This window comes from Astyanax mexicanus, chromosome 19, assembly GCF_023375975.1.
Source record: "Astyanax mexicanus isolate ESR-SI-001 chromosome 19, AstMex3_surface, whole genome shotgun sequence".
NCBI lineage: Eukaryota > Metazoa > Chordata > Actinopteri > Characiformes > Acestrorhamphidae > Astyanax > Astyanax mexicanus.
Window position 1 is genome coordinate 13,567,368 of NC_064426.1, and position 24,594 is coordinate 13,591,961.

General features: G+C 38.5%; 1 protein-coding gene across 10 annotated transcripts in view; it reads left to right on the forward strand.

Moving 5' to 3' along the window:
• LOC103042767 (trinucleotide repeat containing adaptor 6A) overlaps nt 1-24,594 on the forward strand; it is a 59,542-nt gene that overhangs the window by 3,445 nt on the left and 31,503 nt on the right. For 2 of the 10 annotated variants that reach the window (XM_049468014.1, XM_049468024.1), the window contains exons 2-4: nt 684-728; nt 2,282-2,369; nt 24,012-24,306. The gene's annotated coding sequence lies outside the window, so the exon portion shown is untranslated. Of the gene's footprint in view, nt 1-683; nt 734-2,281; nt 2,370-21,579; nt 21,761-24,011; nt 24,307-24,594 lie in introns of all 10 variants that reach the window. The other 8 variants (XM_049468015.1, XM_049468017.1, XM_049468019.1 and 5 more) reach the window with 8 other exon arrangements.

The following is a 24,594-nucleotide window of genomic DNA, read 5'->3' on the forward strand; positions in this document are numbered from 1 at the left end:
AGTGTGAACACAACTGAAAAGGTTGGGTGCCATGTTTGTTTATTTTGTGTTAGGTGCAGACGTAGTTAATATAGGTTACACCCACAGTGGCTATGTCTACATGCAGCCTAATAATCTGTTAATAATCAGACTTATAGCTCAATCGTTTATTCAGACTATTGTGTCAGAATAAAGTGTACATATAAATATCTCAGTCAGATTCTAGAATCAGAATGAATTCATTCAGATTGGAGGAAAGCTTTGATGTAAACATAACCAGTGATGCGTAACAAAATATTGACATTGTCTCTCAATATGTTGCTTTGCAATACTGAATTCATTTTCCAAAACACAGTATTGATTTAATTATGATACATGTAAAGGTTGGTGACAGACAGTGGTTCATAAGCTGACTGAGGTCTATGCTATTCTTAATATATTTGTTTCTGTAGCTTTAAGTAGATAAAATAATGTCCATTGTTATCAACATTAGCTGATCAACGTAAAGCTTATTGTCAAACACTGGGCATGTTGACTGATTGAACTGATACTTTTTTTTTTCACAAAAACATTCTTTTACTGTACTTAAATTGTATTAAATGATTCGGAAGGTGTTCCATCATGAGTATCCAAACATAAAAGGCCTTGATGGGTTATTCTGTTGTGATTTATAACTAATGATTGGGTTTTTCTTTAATTCACAGAATTGGATGCTGTTGCCACCAAAGACCTTGACAGAAGTGACACCGGTAAGGTGTGTGTCTGTGTGTGTCTGTGTGTGTCTGTGTGTGTCTGTGTGTGTCTGTGTGTGTCTGTGTGTGTCTGTGTGTGTCTGTGTGTGTCTGTGTGTGTCTGTGCAGTTCTGGATGTTTCCAGCTTGGTGCAGTAGCTGCTGGTGTAAGCAGAGTCTTTCCATCTGAATTGAAGCAGGAGTTGGAAGTGCTGAGTAAGCTCTGCTGTTCTAAAACATTAAAATGAGAGGTTCTTTGTACCATCATTCTGTTCACGTTCAGACTCTGCTCTGTTAGACCTGAGCCTCATAAAGAAGCCCATCAGTCATTAAAATACTTTCTCAATGCAGTACTTAAGTGTTAATGGTAGGCTTGTGGCTTTGGTTGGGGTAAAATGCTCAAATGTCATTTAAAAAGCCTTATTTACTGAATTAACCTTTTTTAATATACAAAGAGTTTGTGAAAATAAGCTCTGTTTTGATTGGAGTTTATGGCATCGATAGAACCCCAATGTTAGAAAACTGACAAACTATTCCTGAGTCTTACCAGATTATCAGTAAAGTCCGAGATCATATTCAGCAGTTACAGCATCTCTTTGCAGGGCTCACTGTAGGAACTTATTGCTCACAGGAAACTGCAGTTACTGGTTTTGATCACCTCTGATTCGAGTGCTGACCATTTCAGTGCTGTGGTCACATGGGAGCGAATAGCCAGTATGTTCTCCACAGGTTCTACAGGGTTCTCGGGGTCATTGTTCTGCCTTCATAAACAGATGCTGCTCAAACACTCTTTGTACCGAGCTGCTTACACACCACAGAAAGGGAAAAGGGAGGAGGGAGGGAGGGAGGGAGGGAGGGGGGGTCTCTTTAGACCTGTTTTTAAAGAGAGATTTTCTTTTCTTAGTATTTTGGTGCTGTTTTGATGACTCAGCAAATCATTGTGTGCGTGTCAGTGTAAGTAAGAGGCTGAAACTAAACCTATATTTTGCGGAATATAAGGTGCACCGTATTATAAGACGCACTATCAATGAACGACTATTTTCTGGTCTATTTTTTAAAAATTAGCCGCACCGGATGTTAAGGCGCATTTTAAAAGCTGTTTTATTTGGTAGGTTAAGCACTTAAGTTTATTCTCAGGATGCTTAGATTACCAATATTTTAGCAGCAGCACTAAATGCTGCCCAACAGTGCTACATTGAGGAGTGTTCTGGCAATGACAGACTATATGTCAGACTGCTAGAGTTGCAACTTTTTTCCCCTCTCTATGTATCAATATGATTACAGGTGGAAATCAGTTTCCCATGTCAGTATCACAATGAGTGTTTGCAGATCTGTGTGTGTGTGTGTTAGCTGTTTATAGAGGGGTAATTTACCACTGTAATCCTTTAAGAAGATTAGCAGCAGGGCTAGTTGAAGCTTTCTGCCTTTTTGTAATTGCGTTACTGCATCGTTTTGCATGCAGGGCTAGACCGAACAGTGCTGTCCATCTGTCTTGGGCTTTTTATTTATCAATAACATGACTCTGCTTAAGAATTGCTGTGTCATATTTGCCCTCTAATATATCCTTTCTAGGGAAAACTCAAGGATCGAATGGACAATTAATGGAAGTAGGAATGCTGTACAGCTGAAGAACGTTTAGGAAGAGGGGGCTGGTGTTAAGGTGCGTATTTGCCTTAAACAACCTTTAACTGCAGTTCTCCTCCTGTTAGGGAATCTGTAGCACTATATAGTGCAAGTGGGCAAGTGATTGTTTCGTTTACGGATCTGGCCATGCATCGTGAAGGCATGGACGATGTCATGCTTGCTGTAATTGTTTAGGCAGGATTTGTTGTAAGAGCACAGACTTGGTTCTAAAGTTGACTGGTGTGAATTTTCCACTGAGCCGACAGTAATCAAAGCTCGAAGACTTTATCTCTTGACCTTGTCTTTGTTTGACTTAGAGCTGCATCCCAAGGGCTGTACCAGTGCACATTGTTTAAAAAAAAAAAGTGTGAAACTGCTAAAAAGGTAGTTGGCTGTAATATTTTAAAGATATAAAATCTTACATTAGGTGTACAGGTGAGGGAATATAACATTTGAAATAAATTAATCAAAGCTGGTGTTGCATTATGATTACAAATTTTGTTGGACTAGAGTTTCTTCTCACTGTCACAAAACCAATTTCTGAGTTTTTTGTGGTCTGCGGACCAATAGAAACGGTCTAGAATGTATTTGTGCTAGACTAACCAGTTAGATCCTGTCTAACCAGTGCAGTGCCTCAGTCTGCCATCAACTATGAGTGAGTAATCCAGCTCCGAACAGCCTACTCATCTGAGCATTTCTGACTGCACAAGCAAAGCACGATTTTTTATAAAGAAGGCAGAAGGGCAAGGGTGGAGGGCGCCTAGTTTGTATCGATGGAGAGAACCGATGCTCAAACATTTAGATAAGTAGGAGATAACTAACTGTCAGGTATTTTAAAGAAAGACTTCTTTAAAATATGCTTGTCTTTCTAATCAGTACAAGTACCACCTGCAACATGCTCACATCTCTGTGGCGTCTTCTGTTTGATACACGGTAAAAGTGGTGCAGAACTCAGTTTATTATAATTTCAGTACAATTCTAATGAAAGTTCCACAATAGCGTGTAAATCTGCCCTACCGCTTAGTGGAAGTCATGCTTATGATCTTTTGTTCTGCATTACATTTGTTCTTTAGCTCACTACATCTATTCTCTCTGTGCACCAAACCACAACATCCTTTACTGTAATGGTTTGGTTCGATTGCTTGCACATTACATCACAAATACAAATAGTTATTTTGTGGAATAACATGATGGCATGTTTTTCAAAATTCAGAACAAAATTAGTTTAAGGTTCAATTTATTTTGTTCAAAACAGTTACGTTTAAATTAGATATTGATCGCATCTATATTAAAATACAGCTTGTCAATTTCCTGTCATTGTGATGTATTGGTTATGTTAATATTTATTAGGTGAGCTTTTTTCTGTGAGTTCTGGGACATTTGGCCTCAGTGAGGTTCTGCTGCTCTGCTGTGCATGTAGTTCTTATTTTATTTGTTTGGAGAATAATTATGGAACTTGTGCTGAGGTTCTTTATGGAGGGTTCTGCTGTAAATGAAGAGATGCATCTGAGGTCCATCCTTCTTTGGTTTGTTGATTAATTTGTCTAACTGTTGCTTAGTAACAACTTAGTCTCAGTACAGACACTCACTTGGAGGCACAGACTGATAAAGAAACTGACATTATTATGAAGAAATGTAGCATTATTTGTAGTTTGGCTATATATCTGCTGAGTGTAGTGGGTTTGCAGATGGTTGTTTTGATTGTAATGTAGTGATTTTGTATTAACATTTGCATTGGACCTCCCCAGGGGCTGTAGATGATCATTAGCTTAATGCTATCGTTGTTTTGCATCCTTTCACCTGTGCCATTTCTGTTTAAAATATGTGAAAATGCAAGGACACTTGCTGTATGCAAGAGTGTTAAGCAGGCAGACACTAAAACTAATTTATACTTTTCTTACTATGTCAAACAGCCCTTCCTGCCAAGTTAAAGATGTGGTTTGGTGGCTACATGGAGGTGCTTATGCGGCATAAGACCCTAATGTGGGTTTAAAATATATCTGTTTTTTAAATCGTATAAATCCTGCTAGTGCTGTGCAGTATGCCAGTTCATATTGTATACTGTATGTCAGTTTAGAACAGTGTTGAGTGCTGCCACACAAGCACACTGGGACAGCTCACTATGCTAACGCTAGCCAGTTAGCATAACAAGGCTTGAACTATTTTTTTAAATAGTTTTGTAAAGGAAGCAGTGTTATTTTGGCTTATCTCTTTTTAATGTCTATTGTTTACATTCTTTAGCTGTTTTTCTGATTTCTTCATATTGTTTTATTTTGTGGAACAAAATAAACCCAATACCAATCAAAGCCTTTATTTAAATGGTTAATGTTTATATTATATGTACTCCTAACAGTACAGTAAGTCACAGACCTATATAAAAGCCCAGTCATGCAAAAATGTATAATCAAACACAAATTATAAATATAGCCGCAAGCGGCAATCATCGGGTTCAAGCACCAACTTGCACAATGGTGCCTACTGGAGCATTGAATGGTGATGTGTAAGAAGGTCTAATATGATTGGAGATGCCCTGTCACATTTAGAAATTATCAAGTTTTTCACCTGTTATTAATGTTGAGCAGAGGCCTTTCAACCTGATCAGTGCTTAAATTCACATGTAAATCTAGTGAACTTTGTAGGATATTCATTAAGTGAGTTAGAACTAGTCAAAAGGTGTCTACATGTTATTGGTATTGATCAGGTGGCTTCAACCAGAATGTTCACAAAGGGGTATTCAGATTGACCTTTGAACCTTTGCAGAACAAGCTGAAATGTTTGACCAAACAAGTTTAAATTAACACAAAGGAGTGAATGTTCTGATATGACATGTAATTACGAAGTTATTATAAATCTAGTTCTGAATTAAATGGCGCTTCATCAAGCACCAACTAGCACAATGGTGCCTACTAGAGCATAGGATGGTGATGTGTAAGAAGGTCTAACACAATTGGAGACATTCTGTCACATTTAAAATGATCAAAAGTCTTTCACCTGTTATTAATGTTGAGAAGAGGCACAAAGGAGTGAATGTTCTGATATGACATGTCAAGTTATTCTTAATCTAGTTCTGTATTAAATGGCGCTTCATCAGAGTGATATTGTACAGAGGTCTTTAACATTGTGAGATTACAGCAAATACTGCAGAGTTACAGCAATTTAGGTTAGACGCAATTTAGAAGGACGCACAGATTGCTTGATGCCTGGAGAGTATTGTATGTGAAATTTTCACAAATGTTTTTAATGAACATTTACCTAGAGACTCTACAGTGTGCAGCAAGACTGAAATGGAGGTGATAGGCCAAATATCCAGAGAGTAGTTTCAATATAGCTATTTTCAAACAATTAGCAATTATGAATGAACAAAGCACTTTTTAAACATAGTTGTATTGAGACATTTGTCAGAGCCACTGTACTAAATATGGCAAAAACAATTAGATGTCAAAATAGTACAGCATGATTGACATATACTCGTTTTTTTGGAACAGCGCCCCCCAGTGGGCGGATTGTTTCAGCACTTTGCAGGTCACTACAGTGTCTCCACCTGAACATAACTGCCAAATATCATCCAGATTGGGCAACATTCAGCCTGCCAAAATGTCTGCTGAATGCTGATTGGCTGATGGTGTTCAGCCATGTTGATTGATTAAGTTGCCCTTTGAACATCCTTTAGAGGCTGTATGATAGATTCTGCATGCAAAGTTTCAACTTGCTAGGTTGCACGGTTGCTGAGAAACAGTGCTCCAAATTTACCTCTTGAAGTGAATGGGGCATATATCCGGAAGGACTAATTTGCATATGGCGGCCATATTGTTTACATATTTCAACTTTTTCTTAATGAATATTGAAGCGCATGCTCTCACGAGTGTTTTGATACCAAACATGCCAGGATTGGTCAAAATTCCTAGGACTAGTTTGCAAAAGTAGGTTTTGCATATTATGCAAATTAGCACAAAATCTATATAGACGGAAGTGCATGGTCCAAATTGGAAAGTTGTTGGTATTGACCCAAGGAATCCATCAAAAAAAGAATTTTGAATGTAGGTCTTATGGTTTTTGAGTTATTGAGAAAATTGTGAAAAATGAATTTCCTTGTTTATAGCGCCACCACTTGACCAATCGGTGCCATTTTTGTTGTCCACCGAGATGCACTGATCCTACATCTACCTACCAAGTTTCATTTCTCTATGACTTACGGTTTAGGCTGCACAACTGTTTTTACAGGAGAAAAAGAATAATAATAATAATAATAATAATAAGAAGAAAAATCTTAGCAAAAACAATAGGGTTCTACGCACCTTCGGTGCTTGAACCCTAATAATAAGAAGAAAAATCTTAGCAAAAACAATAGGGTTCTACGCACCTTCGGTGCTTGAACCCTAAAAATACTGCGAAATAAACTGAAACTGTGATACATTTTTGGTTATACTGCCCAGCACTAAACCCTAGGTTGATTTTTGCATGTCACACAATCCATCTGCGAAACTGCAGAGTCTGCTGCAGCCAGCAGGTTCAGAATAGCAGTTTTAAGATGTGTAGTTTAAAAAAAAAAAAGATATTAAATACAAGTTTCTTTTTCACACCAAGTTACTAATGCCAGGTACACTAGTTAAACAAGATGTGTAAGTAAATATGATCTGACTCATTAGCATCGTCTCAGTTTTTCTTTCTAACTTTTCACCGTTTCATCTTAAAATTCACCTTGATTGCACTAGAAAAGTAGTTACATAACATGCCACAGTTGTGGAAAAGGTAACATTAGTGACAAAAAATCTTCTCTCACTCAGTGTTAATAGATCCTTCTAGAGTTTAGGAAACAAGTTAGCATTTTCCCCCTTCTGGTCCAAGAAAAACCCTGTTGCTTTCACAGCAGCACATCAATGCCTGAATGAACTTTGCCAGAGACAATATGAAACGTAATGGTGGCCTTTGGAAGTCTGTCCTTTGGTTTCATAAAAAACAAACTTGAGATGTTTGGTCATATGTATGCTGCTTTTAATTGGCGTATGAGGGGCGATGTTTGGAATAATATAAATGCTCTCCCCATAGTAAAGCATACTAGTGGAAGCAGAATAGTGTGGGGGTGTTTGCTGCTTCAGGCACAGGAAACCTTGTTTGGGATTATGTGGAAATTTTGATGGGTTAGGTTTCTAGGTCTTCTAACCTGACGCATAAATCAAAGTTGGTCAAAAATCTTTTAAAAGACACCAAAATCAGGGTTCTGGAGTGGCCCTCTCAGAGCCCTGATCGTATTCCTGTCAAGAATGTGTGCTCATGGTTTGGCTGCATGCTCGGAGAACAAGCAATTTACATGAGCAATTGTTTAGTAGACAACCTTGTTTGGTCCAAACTTTGACTTTTTTTTTGGTCCAAACCAAATTGGCAGGTGTGAAAGAGAGCACAAACCACAATCTGGGACAAAGGAACAGTAGCTATGTTTACATGCAGAGCTTTCCTTCAATTCAAATCAATTAATTCCGGTTCTAGCTTTCCCCAATAGTCTGAGTAAACTCTTCGATTTTATGCACTCTACAGATGTTCACAAGCCTTTAGGCACGAGTCCAAGTCAAGTCTCTTCTGGTTGTAATGAGCATTAAATTGTCATCTGTGCTCCAGTCTGCTAAGGATACTACACAATTATATCTAAAAAATCAAATTTACTGATTTATCACTTCTTTATAGGCCTGTCACAATAATTACATTATTGGCTTATCGTTCAATAAATGGACACGATCTCAATCATTTTAATAATCGTGATATCGTCCATTGTGTTTGCACTTATAAAATGCACTTACATGTGTTGTGACGTGGCCATTGTGACCCGGTAGTGCGGAAGCGAAAGACATAGGGAGTGAATGAACTCAAAACATACCTTTTGTTAGGAAAATCCAGATCCAAAATCAACAGTTTGTCCAAACACCCTTCAGACACATGTTGCCCTGATAAATCGCTTTTTCGACCGTTATCTAGGCTCAAAGTAGTTCCACACCTCCTTGCTAGATTCCGGAGAGCCCTGCCATTTAAAACGAGGTATAAATAACTTAAGTGCACAAGACGCTTAATAAAGTACACTGTTTACATCCCATAACGCGAGCTTCAGCGCCACTATTACTCCTGGCACCGGCTGCTACACTATGCGGACTCTATATAGCGTAGCAGCCGGCGCCAGGAGTAGTGGAGGCGCACGGAGCTGAAGCTTGCGTTATAGGATGAAAACAGAGGTTTTAATAAGTTTCTTGTGCACTTTTTAAGATATTAATACCTCGTTTTAAATGTCATACCTGCCCGGACCAGTTGATATTCTACCCGTTACCCACCTGTGCCCGTGAAAAATCACACAAATCGAAAGTATTCCCATATAGCGCACTTTAATTTTCAATGCGCCTGTGAAAAAAACAACATAGTGCCAATGAGGCTTTAATAGGAAATAAGTGCCAAGCTATTGGTAACATGAGACATTGTTTTTGTTTCAAGATTTCGTTTTTTTTTTTTTTTTGTCGGTAGGAAAAATCTCTCACTGGATGGATGCGGGGATTGAGAGGACACTTTGCGCAATTGTATTCTTATGTTTAACTTTATTCACGTGCTACCACCCGTATTTAACTTACCCGCCCGCATACACACCCATAAAATTCCTGTATTTGTAAAACTCACCCGTTTCAGCATTTATTTGCCTGTGTCCGTGGGTACCAGACCTGGTGCAGGGCTCTGTTCTGCTATCACCAAACTCCAGAACTCACACCCTGATTTTTTGTTGCTGGTGATATTAATCTCAGAAACCTGAAGGCTCTGTTGCCAAGCTTTCACCAGCATCTGGACGTTCCAACACGTGGAGCTAACGTGCTGGATCTCAGAACAGTTAAAGCCTAGCTTTTCCGGGGCATCTAAGAGGCAAAGCGCAACTAGAAACAGAGAAAAATAAGCGCACGTTGGTCTGTAAGAGGCACTGGCAAGACGGATAAACACTTCTGTAGGGTCTTTTGAAAATTTTAGATTTAAAACATTTACATTACATTACATTACATTACATTTGGCAGACGCTTTTGTCCAAAGCGACTTACAATATTGAAGTGCAAATAATAGAAGAGGTTAAGTACAAAAATAATAGAAGTTAAAAATAAAGCATCTATAGATGGGGCCTTAAGGAGGTCAGAGGGAAATAATGGGATAGAGGAGTAGAGAAGAGGAAGAAGGAGATGAGGTTAGAATTAGTTAGTTTGTTAGAGGTGTTAGGAGAGGAAGTGCTCTTTGAAGAGCTCTGTCTTCAGGAGTTTCTTAAAGATAGCGAGAGATTCTCCTGATCTGGTAGTGGAAGGTAGTTTGTTCCACCATTGGGGAACTCTGTATGAGAACAGTCTGGATTGCTTTGTGTGAGTGTTTGGCAAAAATGTCTATGTAAAATAAGATTACTCTTATTTTCAAAATCGCATTAAATAGTAATTCGAATGAACGTGAAAATCGCCCAGCATTACCACTCATCACTGTACACACACAGGAACAGAAATGTCGTTATCCCTATCAGCAATATTTGCTGCTTCATTCCAAAAAACTATAAACTCTCTACCTCAGTAACTGCTGTGATTATGTAAGTTCTATATGTTACAGTAAATTACATATCTCTGCAACTTTTCTTTATTAGAACATTTATTTGTACCGTATCTGTACTGCCCTGTCCTGTCTGTTAAATTGTGTTGTCTTTTGTATTTATTATAATTCATTGTAGCGCTATAGTTTTATGTTGCACTATTGTTACACTCTTGCACTTTGTTGTCTATTGTTCTATTTTGCACGTTCTGAAGGATTGTAATTTCGTTACACTGTGTACCTGTACTCAGATGTAATGAAAATAAAAGCCTCTTGACCGAACTTGAAAAGGAATCTGATGATAATTCTTTACAATTTATTTTTTTATGTATATTTTATTTTGTATCTGTGTGTACACTATTTCGTTTTGATTTTTTAGAATTTGTTAGATTATATTTCCTTTAGCATTTTGAGCTTAGTTTAGTTAGTTATTTTTTTCATTTCATATCTATTTTTCAGTTTTTTATTAAATGCTGTTATTAGCTTAGCTTGTTGCTGCCTTCTATCTTATTTAGCATACAGAAATACTCACTGGTCTTTCAATGAATGTTGATTTACTCATTTAATAGCTGTATCTAACTATTTTAAGCCAGACAGACACTGTGTGATTTTTTTTTAAATCGGTGTGGAGAGCTCATTCGCATGTTTGAATGGTTTGTCCTGTAGAAAAACACACGCGATCTATCTGCTGACACTGTAGTTTGACTGGCAGGCTGAGAGACTGCAGGTCATGCAGCCCGTAGGCAGGAGAAGAAGCGCGAAGTGCGCACCCATTAATCCACCTGCGGAGCTTTAAGCGCGCGGATGAGCTCGCGTTCACGCTCAGGTTCAGGCAGACAATCTAAACTCTAGTATGCAGAACTATATTATTACTGTTATTAATTTTCCATTCTTTTAAACAGCAGGATACATTGATTTTTATTGCTCTGCCCGGACCCGACCGGCCCGAGGAAAGTAATAGAAAATCTCGGGTGGAGTCCAGGCTCCAGGAAATAGTCTATGTAGTCATCTAATTTTTATATCTCTTTTTTTATTTTATATAAATTTATGGCCTGATTAACACCATACACCTAAGTAACAAAGTATTATTTTAAACGAAAACGAACGAAATAAAGAAAACTGAAAGTGAAAGTTCTCCTTAACTGAAACTAATAAAAATGGTAATTTAAAGAAAAAACTAAAACGAACTGAAATTGCAGATTGAATACCCTCATTTTCGTGTTTGTTAATTTATTTATAAGCGCTGTTTCAACTACAACAGTTTAACAGCGGGTGGTGTTGTGCCGTTTCTGCTCCCAAAGCGGAGCCGGATTCTGCGGGGTTAGATTTCGACAACGAGCTTCAGCGCGCAGAGCGGTCCTCGGAATTACTTATATTTACAGTGCTCGAGCTAGCCGCAAAATAACGACAGAAAACCCTGAGGAAACTGCAGAATTCTGTATGGGATTAAAATATGTGCGCAAAGGAGATAAAAAAAGGAGAGAAAGTAGAGAAACAGGATGAGGAATATTTGAGAAGCAGCTGTGTAACTTTACCTGTAAGTAACTCACACCGAACACCCCACGCTGCAGGATAAACTGATAAATCTGATCATTTCGGTGGTTGGTTGTTGGGGTTTTATTGCCACTCCAGCACAAATGTGGCTATTTGTGGCGATAATTTCGGTGAAAATTAGTGAAACCTGTAGAGTTTGAGTTTTTGCTGTATGATCTCCTCAGTGAGAATCCCTAACCCATAACCAGTCAGTGAGCTCCAACTGCTTACCCCTCCCACTGCTCTTTCATTGTGGATGCGCAGAATGTCTTAAACGTCCTGTTTTTCAAAGTACAGATTTGGAACGTCACGTGGTTAATATACCGTCACTATTTTAATACCGTCACCATATTTAAAAACTGTGGTATACCGAAATACCGTCATACCGCCCAACCCTGTAAATACAATTTGACTAATGGGGTGGAAATTTATAGGCACCTAATGTGTCGATTTGATTACGATTCAGGAGTCTGCAATGCGATTATAAACCGATTATTGATGGATCTTAATTAGGGCCCGAGCACCGAAGGCGCAGGCGAAGCCTGCACCGGAGGTGCAAAGCCCTATTGTTTTTGGTCCGTTTATTATTAGGGCCCGAGCACCGAAGGCGCAGGCGAAGCCTGCACCGGAGGTGCAAAGCCCTATTGTTTTTGGTCCGTTTATTATTATTATTATTATTATTATTATTATTATTACGCTTCTTGACCCTTTCGCTCATTTTTGAGGCATTTCTGATATGGGAAAACTCACGTATTTTGGCACAGGCCTCAAACTTGGTGAAAATGTAAAAGTTCCATAGAGCATTGACATGGGCGTGGTTCAGGAGCTCCATAGCGCCCCCAAACGTCGGCATTGGCTGGGATAAAGTTTGTCCAATGTGCACCAACTTTGGTACACTCATTGACCTCTTCATAAAGAACAAGAATCACTTGGTTTTATTTGACTCCGCCCAACAGGAAGTCGGCCATTTTGACAGGAAGTTGCAAAATAAAAAGTTTCCCGCTGGGTTTCGGAGTGGTTAGGATGTTTGAAAACTCCTAAAATTTTACAGAGCTATTTGGCTTAGGCCAAACTTTCACTGTAAATTAAAATTTTGTATATTCGTGTTTCATCAGCTCTCTAGCGCCACCTATTTCGTATGACATTTTTGGAAAGCGCTCAGCCTCTTGATAATTGGCAGATTCAATAAGGCCTCGAAGTGACTTAGATATATATTGTCATTTTTTTCGTGTGTAGCTAGATGACTCTACAGCGCCCCCTATTTGGTTCGGCTAATAAATTAGCCGTGGCCTTCTCAAAAATTCTCAGATATTCTCGATTTTTGACAGAAACATAGACAATATGATTCTGCACATATTAGCAATCGGAATGCATTAGCTCCGCCCAACAGGAAGTCGGCCATTTTGGAATTTGTGGAATTTTTACATATTTTTCACAAACTCATTCGAACTCCTCCTAGAGTCTTTGTCAGATTACCTCTAAATTGTCAGTGGATAGTCCCCAGACATACATGGTGATAAATTGCGAAGGAATAGTCGATAGCTGAAACGATGACGTAATGGCAGGCAATTAATTTAATGGAGAAGCAACACTAAACAAAAGTGAAACCATGACACGGTCATAACACAGATGATTGAAAATTCATGAAACTTGGCAAAAACACAAGACACATCATAAGACACGTTTTTAGCATTGGTAAGATTGACTCCGCCCAACAGGAAGTCGGCCATTTTGAAATATGTGCATTTTACACACATTTTTTGCATACTTTGTCGAACTCCTCCTAGGGAATTTGTTGAATACTCTTGATATTTGTCAGTAATAAACTACTAACACACCTGATGATAAATTGCGAAGGAATAGTCGATATCTTAAACGAGGACGAAATGGCGGACAGTTGAATTGCTTGAGATGCCCCGTTAAAACAGGAAGTGAATACATTCTGGTGTTAGTAGGTGTTTGAGGAGGTTAAAAAGGTTAAAAACTCTCAAAAATTTACAGGCCTGCTTGATTTAAGCAGTACTTTGATCTGAAATTAAAATTTCATATATACGTATTTCATTGGCTCTATAGCGCCACCTAGGTTTCAATGCATATTTGACATTACGGGAATGCTCAAAACCTCTTGAAAATTGACAGATTGCATAAAACCTAAAAACACTTTACAAATATTTTGACAATTTTTTCATGTATAGCTAGCGGACTCTACAGCGCCCCCTAATTGGTTCGTTTAATAAATTAGCTGTGGATGTGTCAAAATTTGTCTAATCTTCTCAAATTTTGGTAGGATCGTAGATAGTATGACCCTGCACATATTTGCAATTGGCTTGTATTAGCTCCGCCCCACAGGAAGTCGGCCATATTGGAATTTGTAATATTTTTACACATTTTTCACAAACTCGTTTAAACTGCTCCTAAAGTCTTTGTCAGATTACCTCTTATTTCGCTGTAAATGAACAACAGACATATTTGATGATAACTGCCAAAGGATTAGTTGATCGGTAAAACGGTGACCCAATGGCGAGCAATTGATTCACTAGAGACGCAACACTAAACCAATGTGAAACCATGACACGGTCAGAAAACAGATTATTGAAAATTCATGAAACTTGGCGAAAACACAAAAGACATCATTACACACATTTTCAGCATTAGTAGGACTGACTCCGCCCAACAGGAAGTCGGCCATTTTGAAATATCTGAATTTTACATACATTTTTTGCGTATGTTGTCAAACTACTTCTAGAAATTTTGTTGAATTCTCTTGGTATTTGGTAAAAATAAACATTGAACATATCTGATGATAAATTGTGAAGAAATAGTCGATACCTTAAACGAGGAGGGAATGGCGGACGGTTGAATGTTTGAGATGCCACATCAAAACTGGAGGTTGACACATAGGTAATGCTAGGAGTTTTGAGGACGTTATAAGAGAGAAAAGCTCACAAACTTTGACCGGCCTGCTTATCTGAGGCTGTTGTTTGATCTAGAATTAGAATTTCAAATATATGTGTTTTAACAGCTCTATAGCGCCACCTGTATTTTAAATGGGTATTTCACATTTTTGGCAGGATAGAAAACTCTTGAAAATTACCACACTTAATAAGACCTCAAAATTACTTTCACCGGTTTCTCGGTTTGGCCCGGTACGATTTGCGCTGTTGTGCGAGGGCCCTACGTCCCCCTGTGACAGGGGGACAACTCGTTATTATTATTATTATTATTCTGCCTCTTTGCGTCCATTTTTGAGGCATTTCCGATACTCGAAAACTCACGCATTTTGGCACAGACCTCAAGCTCGGCGAAAATTTTAAAGTTCCATAGAGGCTGGACTTTGGCGTTGTTCAGGAGCTCTATAGCGCCCCCAAACGTCGGCAGTGGCCGGGATGAAGTTTGTCCAACGTGCACCAACTTTGGTACGCTCATTGACCTCCTCATAAACAACAAGAATCACTAGGTTTTATTTGACTCCGCCCAACAGGAAGTCGGCCATTTTGACAGGAAGTTGCAAAATAAAAAGTTTCCCGCTGGGTTTCGGAGGGGTTAGGATGTTTGAAAACTCCTAAAATTTTACAGAGCTATTTGGCTTAGGCCATACTTTGACCTTAAATTGGAATTTCGTAAATTCGTCTTTCATCAGCTCTCTAGCGCCACCTATTTTATATCATATTTATGAAAAGCTCTCAGCCTCTTGATAATTGGCAGATTCAATAAGTCTTTGAAATGATTTAGGAATATTTTGTCGTTTTTCTCATGTGTAGCTAGATGACTCTACAGCGCCCCCTATTTTGTTTAGGCCATTAAATTAGCTGTAGCTGTCTCAAAATTTCTCCAATATTCTCGATTTTTGGCAACAACATAGAAACTATCATCCCGCACATATTACCCATTGGCTGGTATTAGCTCCGCCCAACAGGAAGTCGGCCATTTTGGAATTTGTGGAATTTTTACATATTTTTCACAAACTCATTCGAACTCCTCCTAGAGTCTTTGTCAGATTACCTCTAAATTGTCAGTGGATAGTCCCCAGACATACATGGTGATAAATTGCGAAGGAATAGTCGATAGCTGAAACGATGACGTAATGGCAGGCAATTAATTTAATGGAGACGCAACACTAGACCAAAGTGAAACCATGACACAGTCATAAAACAGATTATTGAAAAATCATGAAACTTGGTAAAAACACAAGAGACATCATAAGACACGTTTTTAGTATTGGAATGATTGACTCCGCCCAACAGGAAGTCGGCCATTTTGAAATATGTGCATTTTACACACATTTTTTGCATACTTTGTCGAACTCCTCCTAGGGAATTTGTTGAATACTCTTGATATTTGTCAGTAATAAACTACTAACACACCTGATGATAAATTGCGAAGGAATAGTCGATATCTTAAATGAGGACGAAATGGCGGACAGTTGAATTGCTTGAGATGCCCCGTTAAAACAGGAAGTGAATACATTCTGGTGTTAGTAGGTGTTTGAGGAGGTTAAAAAGGTTAAAAACTCTCAAAAATTTACAGGCCTGCTTGATTTAAGCAGTACTTTGATCTGAAATTAAAATTTCATATATACGTATTTCATTGGCTCTATAGCGCCACCTAGGTTTCAATGCATATTTGACATTACGGGAATGCTCAAAACCTCTTGAAAATTGACAGATTGCATAAGACCTAAAAACACTTTACAAATATTTTGACAATTTTTTCATGTATAGCTAGCGGACTCTACAGCGCCCCCTAATTTGTTCGTTTAATAAATTAGCTGTGGATGTGTCAAAATTTGTCTAATCTTCTCAAATTTTGGTAGGATCGTAGATAGTATGACCCTGCACATATTTGCAATTGGCTTGTATTAGCTCCGCCCCACAGGAAGTCGGCCATATTGGAATTTGTAATATTTTTACACATTTTTCACAAACTCATTTAAACTGCTCCTAAAGTCTTTGTCAGATTACCTCTTATTTCGCTGTAAATGAACAACAGACATATTTGATGATAACTGCCAAAGGATTAGTTGATCGGTAAAACGGTGACCCAATGGCGAGCAATTGATTCACTAGAGACGCAACACTAAACCAATGTGAAACCATGACACGGTCAGAAAACAGATTATTGAAAATTCATGAAACTTGGCAAAAACACAAAAGACATCATTACACACATTTTCAGCATTGGTAGGACTGACTCCGCCCAACAGGAAGTCGGCCATTTTGAAATATCTGCATTTTACAAATTTTTTTGCGTATGTTGTCAAACTACTCCTAGAAATTTTGTTGAATTCTCTTGGTATTTGGTAAAAATAAACATTGAACATATCTGATGATAAATTGTGAAGAAATAGTCGATATCTTAAACGAGGAGGGAATGGCGGACGGTTGAATGTTTGAGATGCCACATCAAAACTGGAGGTTGACACATAGGTAATGCTAGGAGTTTTGAGGACGTTATAAGAGAGAAAAGCTCACAATCTTTGACCGGCCTGCTTATCTGAGGCTGTTGTTTGATCTAGAATTAGAATTTCAAATATATGTGTTTTAACAGCTCTATAGCGCCACCTGTATTTTAAATGGGTATTTCACATTTTTGGCAGGATAGAAAACTCTTGAAAATTACCACACTTAATAAGACCTCAAAATTACTTTCACCGGTTTCTCGGTTTGGCCCGTCGTTATTATTATTATTATTCTGCCTCTTTGCATCCATTTTTGAGGCATTTCCGATACTCGAAAACTCACGCATTTTGGCACAGACCTCAAGCTCGGCGAAAATTTTAAAGTTCCATAGAGGCTGGACTTTGGCGTTGTTCAGGAGCTCTATAGCGCCCCCAAACGTCGGCAGTGGCCGGGATGAAGTTTGTCCAACGTGCACCAACTTTGGTATGCTCATTGACCTCCTCATAAACAACAAGAATCACTAGGTTTTATTTGACTCCGCCCAACAGGAAGTCGGCCATTTTGACAGGAAGTTGCAAAATAAAAAGTTTCCCGCTGGGTTTCGGAGGGGTTAGGATGTTTGAAAACTCCTAAAATTTTACAGAGCTATTTGGCTTAGGCCATACTTTGACCGTAAGTTGGAATTTCGTAAATTCGTCTTTCATCAGCTCTCTAGCGCCACCTATTTTATATCATATTTATGAAAAGCTCTCAGCCTCTTGATAATTGGCAGATTCAATAAGTCTTTGAAATGATTTAGGAATATTTTGTTGTTTTTCTCATGTGTAGCTAGAGGACTCTACAGCGCCCCCTATTTTGTTTAGGCCATTAAATTAGCTGTAGCTGTCTCAAAATTTCTCCAATATTCTCGATTTTTGGCAACAACATAGAAACTATCATCCCGCACATATTACCCATTGGCTTGTACTAGCTCTGCCCAACAGGAAGTCGGCCATTTTGAAATTTGTGGAATTTTTACACATTTTTCACTAACTAATTCAAACTCCTCCTAGAGTCTTTGTCATATTACCTCTAAATTTGGTGTGGATAGGCTCCAGACATACATGGTGATAAATTGCGAAGGAATAGTCGATAGCTGAAACGATGACGTAATGGCGGACAATTAATTTAATGGAGACGCAACACTAGACCAAAGTGAAACCATGACACGGTCATAAAACAGATGATTGAAAAATCATGAAACTTGGTAAAAACACAAGAGACATCATAAGACACGTTTTTAGTATTGGAATGATTGACTCCACCCAACAGGAAGTCGGCCATTTTGAAATATGTGCATTTTACACACATTTTTTGCATACTTTGTCGAACTCCTCCTAGGGAATTTGTTGAATACTCTTGATATTTGTCAGCAAAAAACTACTACCATCCGTGATGATAAATTGCGAAGGAATAGTCGATATCTTAAACGAGGACGAAATGGCGGACAGTTGAACTGCTTGAGATGCCCCATTAAAACAGGAAGTGAATACATTCTGGTGTTAGTAGGTGTTTGAGGAGGTTAAAAAGGTTGAAAACTCTCGAAAATTTACAGGCCTGCTTGAAATAAGCAGTACTTTCATCTGAAATTAAAATTTCTTGTATACGTATTTCATTGGCTCTATAGCGCCACCTAGGTTTCAATGCATATTTGACATTACGGGAATGCTCAAAACCTCTTGAAAATTGAAAGATTGCATAAGACCTAAAAACAGTTTACAAATATTTTGACAATTTTTTCATGTATAGCTAGCAGACTCTACAGCGCCCCCTAATTCGTTTGTTTAATAAATTAGCTGTGGATGTGTCAAAATTTGTCTAATCTTCTCAAATTTTGGTAGGATCGTAGATAGTATGACCCTGCACATATTTGCAATTGGCTTGTATTAGCTCCGCCCAACAGGAAGTCGGCCATATTGGAATTTGTAATATTTTTACACATTTTTCACAAACTAATTTAAACTGCTCCTAAAGTCTTTGTCAGATTACCTCTTATTTCGCTGTAAATGAACAACAGACATATTTGATGATAATTGCCAAAGGATTAGTTGATCGGTAAAACGGTGACCCAATGGCGAGCAATTGAGTCACTAGAGACGCAACACTAAACCAAAGTGAAACCATGACATGGTCAGAAAACAGATTATTGAAAATTCATGAAACTTGGCAAAAACACAAAAGACATCATTACACACATTTTCAGCATTGGTAGGACTGACTCCGCCCAACAGAAAGTCGGCCATTTTGAAATATCTGCATTTTACACACATTTTTTGTGTACATTGTCAAACTACTCCTAGCAAATTTGATGAATTCTCTTGGTATTTGGTAAAAATAAACATTGAACATATCTGATGATAAATTGTGAAGCAATAGTCGATATCTCAAACGAGGACGAAATGGCAGATGGTTGAATTTTTGAGATCCCACATCAAAACAGGAGGTGAAAACCTAGGTAATGCCAGGTGTTTTGAGGAGGTTATAACGGAGAAAAACTCACAAAATTTGACCAGCCTGTTTATCTAAGGCTGTTGTTTGATGTAGAATTAGAATTTCAAATACATGTATTTTAACAGCGCCATAGCGCCACCTGTATTTTAAATGGATATTTCACATGTTTAACAGGATAGAAAACTCTTGAAAATTGGCACACTCAATAAGACCTCAAAATTACTTTAACCGGTTTCTCTGTTTGGCCCGGTACGATTTGCGCTGTTGTGCGAGGGCCCTACGTCCCCCTGTGACAGGGGGACAACTCGTGCATCTTTTTTTTCAATATAAGATTTCTTTTTCCTTGTTTCATGGGTACTTGGTAAAGTATCTGTAATGATTATTATGAATTCTGCAATTGTTTGACTGAACCAAGCAGTGTTTAGGTTGTGCAGGTATATTGCATTATGTGTCTACATTTTCGCACTTCTGAGTTTCAGCTTTTGTCCCGTCATTAAATATTTGATTATAGCTAAAATCATACATGTCCAAATTAAGTGGTAGCACTTACCGTATTTTTCGGACTATAAGGCGCACCGTATTATAAGGCGCACGATGAGTGAACGGTCTATTTTTAGTGTTAGTCCATACACAAGGCGCACTGGATTATAAGGTGCACTAAATGAAACATTATTTATATCAGTAACAATAACTCTGAGCAATAAATCCTTCACAATATCTGTGAAAAATAACAACATCTCTGAGCAATAAATCAACAAGCACAGCAAGTACGTATTACTCCGCGACGCTCCTGACAACGGTAGCCGCAACGCTCCGACAGACCATAATATTATGTTGAAGCACAGCAAGTACGTATTACTCCGCGACGCTCCTGACAACGGTAGCCGCAACGCTCCGACAGACCATAATATTATGTTGAAGCACAGCAAGTACCGCATTACTCCGCGAGGCTTCTGACTATAATAGCGTGTTGTGCCGAATTCGGTGAATAAAACGGTTTTAAAACAGAGATAAAGATTGGATAAGTTTCATTTCTGGATGAAGTGATTTCCAGCGCTGTTTGGATATAACTGTGGATTACAGGAGACTGGATTGATGGATTCTCTTTAGTCTGGACGCGTTTTGAAGGTAGGACCTGTGGCTGAGCGCGGGTGTGTGTTCGGGGGGTGGCGGCAGTGACCGGAGGTTACCCCAGGACAAAAGGAGAGCCTTTTATTACTGGAAACATGCGCTCTGACGCAGCTCTAATTCATGAAACATACATCCTACAGTAAAAGCACAGTTCTGGAATCCGGAGAGCCAGACGGTTCGAATGGTGTATGACATGACCGCATTCGATGAAATATGGACGAACGATAAACGCAAATATGAGAGTTATGAATTATTAAAATCATAACCAAGGCATATTTCGCCCTAAATGTTTATTTTCTGAAAGGATATTCTGCTAAATAGGCTAAATAGGCTAAATAGCTCAAAAGCAGAGATTCTAAGCTTTAAAATGGTATATTGGATGTCTATATTGAACCTGTAACTGTTCATAACTATTCAGAAACACAGCCAGTTATGAAATATTTCTGGCCCGCCGGTGGGCCAGCGCGTGTTAAGAGGTTAACTTTACTTAGAAGTGGGCGCTAAAAAGAAACAGTTTGTGCTATTACCCCAGAACGGGTGGAAAGGAAAGTTTACCGGCACCTTGTTCTGGCCACGGAGCTACAGTGGAAACTAGCTACCCTGAGCCACAGCCGAGAGGCAGTACGGCAGTCAAAGGTAACCGCGCGCTAGCCCAAGAGGGGGATCTTTTTCTGGCGTGGGTGAGGAATTCTGCACAACAGAGCGCCGTGTACCACATAAAATCGAGGTCAGTGAACACAAGCAAAATCCATACACAAGGCGCACTGCATTATAAGGCGCAATGACGATTTTTGGGAAAAAATAAGTATTTTAAGTGCGCCTTATAGCCCGAAAAATACGGTAATTTAAGAACAAAAATTCAGACACTGCTTTAGCTGATCTACTTTATGAGATCAGCTAAAGCTGTTTTTTTTTTTTTTTCCAGGTCTCTTAAAACCTTTTCTATGTTGTTTGCTCAGTTCAAGTTTTAAAATTGGGTTTCAGGTTTCTAGCCGGTCAGTGACTTACTTCCACTCTGTCTCCGGACAGGAAGTAAACACTGGAGGTGCTGCGTAGCTGGCTTTGTTTACTCTGAACGGAAATGCTGTGCTCTGTGTTTCTCCTCCCCTTCAGCAGCCCTGCTCTCAGGGGTTCCACCACTCTCCTGCAGCCGTGAGCTCTGGCAGTAAGATGACACCGCTCCTCCATTATCCTCCAGAGGAATGTAGGTACAGATCATGGCTGTAGGAGCAACGGTTGAGGCTGGGAGAGGAAGGAGAAAACTGGTGTTGCTTTAGTCCTGCTTTACTTGAAGGTAGACATGCGCTCACGGTTCTGATCATTCGTTGTGGCACTGTAATGCCCTGCTTTTTCTGTTTACGTCTCCCCCAAAAGCAGCTTAGAAACCTCTTGAGCTTCTATTAGCCAAATAGAAGTGTAGTTTGTGCGTATGTTTATAAATAGTGTGGTAAATGCTAAGCTAGACAGCAGTGTCGTTGTTAATGAGTCAGGCAGTAGGTTAGTCATGCTCACTCTTTGAGGTAATATAAAAGTGCTGCTTTTTTTCTTTTTAAGCAACAAAAAGCACTAGTTTGCATTGCTGAAACATACTCATACATCTTACATAACTACAGTTAGTAAGCCAGTACGGTTTATGCAGTGCTGTGTTTTTGCAGTGCACTGGATTTGTGTAAATATGAACTTTCAAATAGAATTTGGCATTGAAAGTTATAGCCTCAATGTTTGCTCAACTTAAAATCTAAAATGTGATCTGTCAATTCCTTCCTTTTAGTTTTTCCCTGTATCAGGTCAGATCAGGCTAAATGGTGTTGAGCTGAGGGCTGCCTCAATGCTTTATCAGTGTGTTACAGCTGACTGTTAGTGATAACCTCGCTTTGCCTTATTTCTCTGCCATCTTTTACATACAGTATTATGCAGAAGTTTGTGCACGCTTGTAAAGTGTAAACATTTTTTACACAACATGCTTCTGCACATTTTTACACAGTTGCTATATTTAAAAGAACGAGGAATAATGTCTAGCATGTACAACATAATTCTTAAAGATAAAAACATAGATTTTAGCTTGGGTAAACTACTAATTCTGTAGTAAATGTAAGCACAAATAATGGAATTCTTAAAGCGTAAGATTGCATTCCTCTGGCGACATTTCCTTTTACTCTTGCAAGAATAAATGTATCTTAGATGTCAAGTTTTAAGCACATTCCATATTTTCTTGCAACAGCTGGAACCTTATTCAAAAGAATTAAGTACTCCCTTTTTAAAAAGGTGCAGATTAATTGATTAATCTGGCTGTACATTTGCCTTGTAGTGCAATAGAGTATGTTAAAATGTTAATGCTACGAAAGTTTTTTTTAAATTTTTTTTATTATTATTATTAATAATTAAATAGCCTAAATGAATAGTTGTCAAAGGAAAGACTATCATGAAGCGTTTCATAAGTATTTATTTACCAACAAAACGTCTCAGCAAAGCACAATGCAGAGTTTCTACTACTTTTTTTTTCCCAGTGGTGTTCACAGAAATTGATCACTGGACAGGGCTTTTAATTTGAAACGAGGTATGCAGTTCGGTATAAATTTGGTAACTATACAAACACCATACACACTTTAGAGCAGTAATTTAACTATAATTGCAAATGTTAAAATTGCTTGCGAGTGATTTGGATTATATGGCTGGTGTCGTAAGGCTACATTTTTTTTTTTTTTTATGTGTCGTTTTGGGTTCTTTTGAGAACACAGTAAGTGGAGTAAATATAATAGTTTTGAGGAACATCTTGCAGACTGGTTTGCTTCTTTTAACTTTTACCTCAAACTCAGCACATTGCTAAACTGTGATTGGCTAGGCCTGCGATGGGCTTATGTAATTTTTAATTTTGTTCCTAAAATGACATTTGAACAATGGCAATATAATGCTTACACTATTGCACTATATTGAATTATATATCATATATGATATATAATATCATATATGATATATATCATATATCATATCAGCAAGTTTATGCCTAAAATATGAATAGTTATTCTGTGCAGTGCTGAGCACAGACCAGAAGTTTTTTCTTGTCTCTACAAGCAGCACTTGACTGTTCTGTAAGAATGTGCCAGACCAGCTGTCAGTTAAAGCATTTCTCCTGATGAAACAGTGTTAGGTCTCTGCCTGTTCCTGACTGTGTAGCTGTAGAGGCCTTTTCTTTTTAAAGCTGCTGAACTGAGACCTTTAGGAAGTATGTGCGTCTGTTAGTCTTCACCAGCATAGCAGTAGTGTTTAGAATCACTGTGGCTTAATGTTTATTGATGCGTGATTCAATTGTTGTCCACAGCTTTAAGATGTCTAAAACTGATCCTTTTATATAGATCCTAGATTTATATAGGCTGTAAACATGTGCACAGTTTGTTCCATAAAATTCCAGTCCCATTTTAAAATAGAATAAAAAAATCAGTATAGACTGAGACAGGTAAATAGTTGGAGCCATTGTGTACATCACAAATACTTAGATTAAAGTTTTCTGAATGTCAGACATTGTTTTTTTATCGTTTATCCTACAGAGCCAGAACATATCAAGTCCAGTTCCTGCCAGTCTCAATCTGCCAATCTAAACAGCAGCACACACTCCGCACCCTGCGCCATCAGCAATGCCAAGAGGGCCCAAGCCTGTGGCCTGCCCCAACCCCAGCTCCATTAACGCACACCACATCTCTGCCAGCTCACTGGCATACCGCTGCTAAGTGCGGGCTCCAGTTTGCGGTCCTCTCTACCATCCTGGGAACTCAAGTGCAGCTTACGTCGTCCAACGTGCCAGGGAAGCGAACCAACCAGCCTTTCCTACAGTGCACCAATCAGGTCTCCACAACTTTTATTTACATGTGCACTAGCACGCGCACACACACGCACACAGAGGTTTAAGATGGAAAAGTTTAATTTGACTGTTTGTTTGCAGTAACAAACTATTACAGTAGGCCTATGCGTATATGTATGTGTTGATCTTTGTAAATCTACATATTATTTTGGTAGTGATTTGTTGTGTAAAATGTGTGTAGTACAGAAATGGAAACGGCTGCATTAATTTAGTTACCTGCTGATAACACTTAATCGGTGCAACCTTATTTCTGTGAGAAAATTTGTGCAATA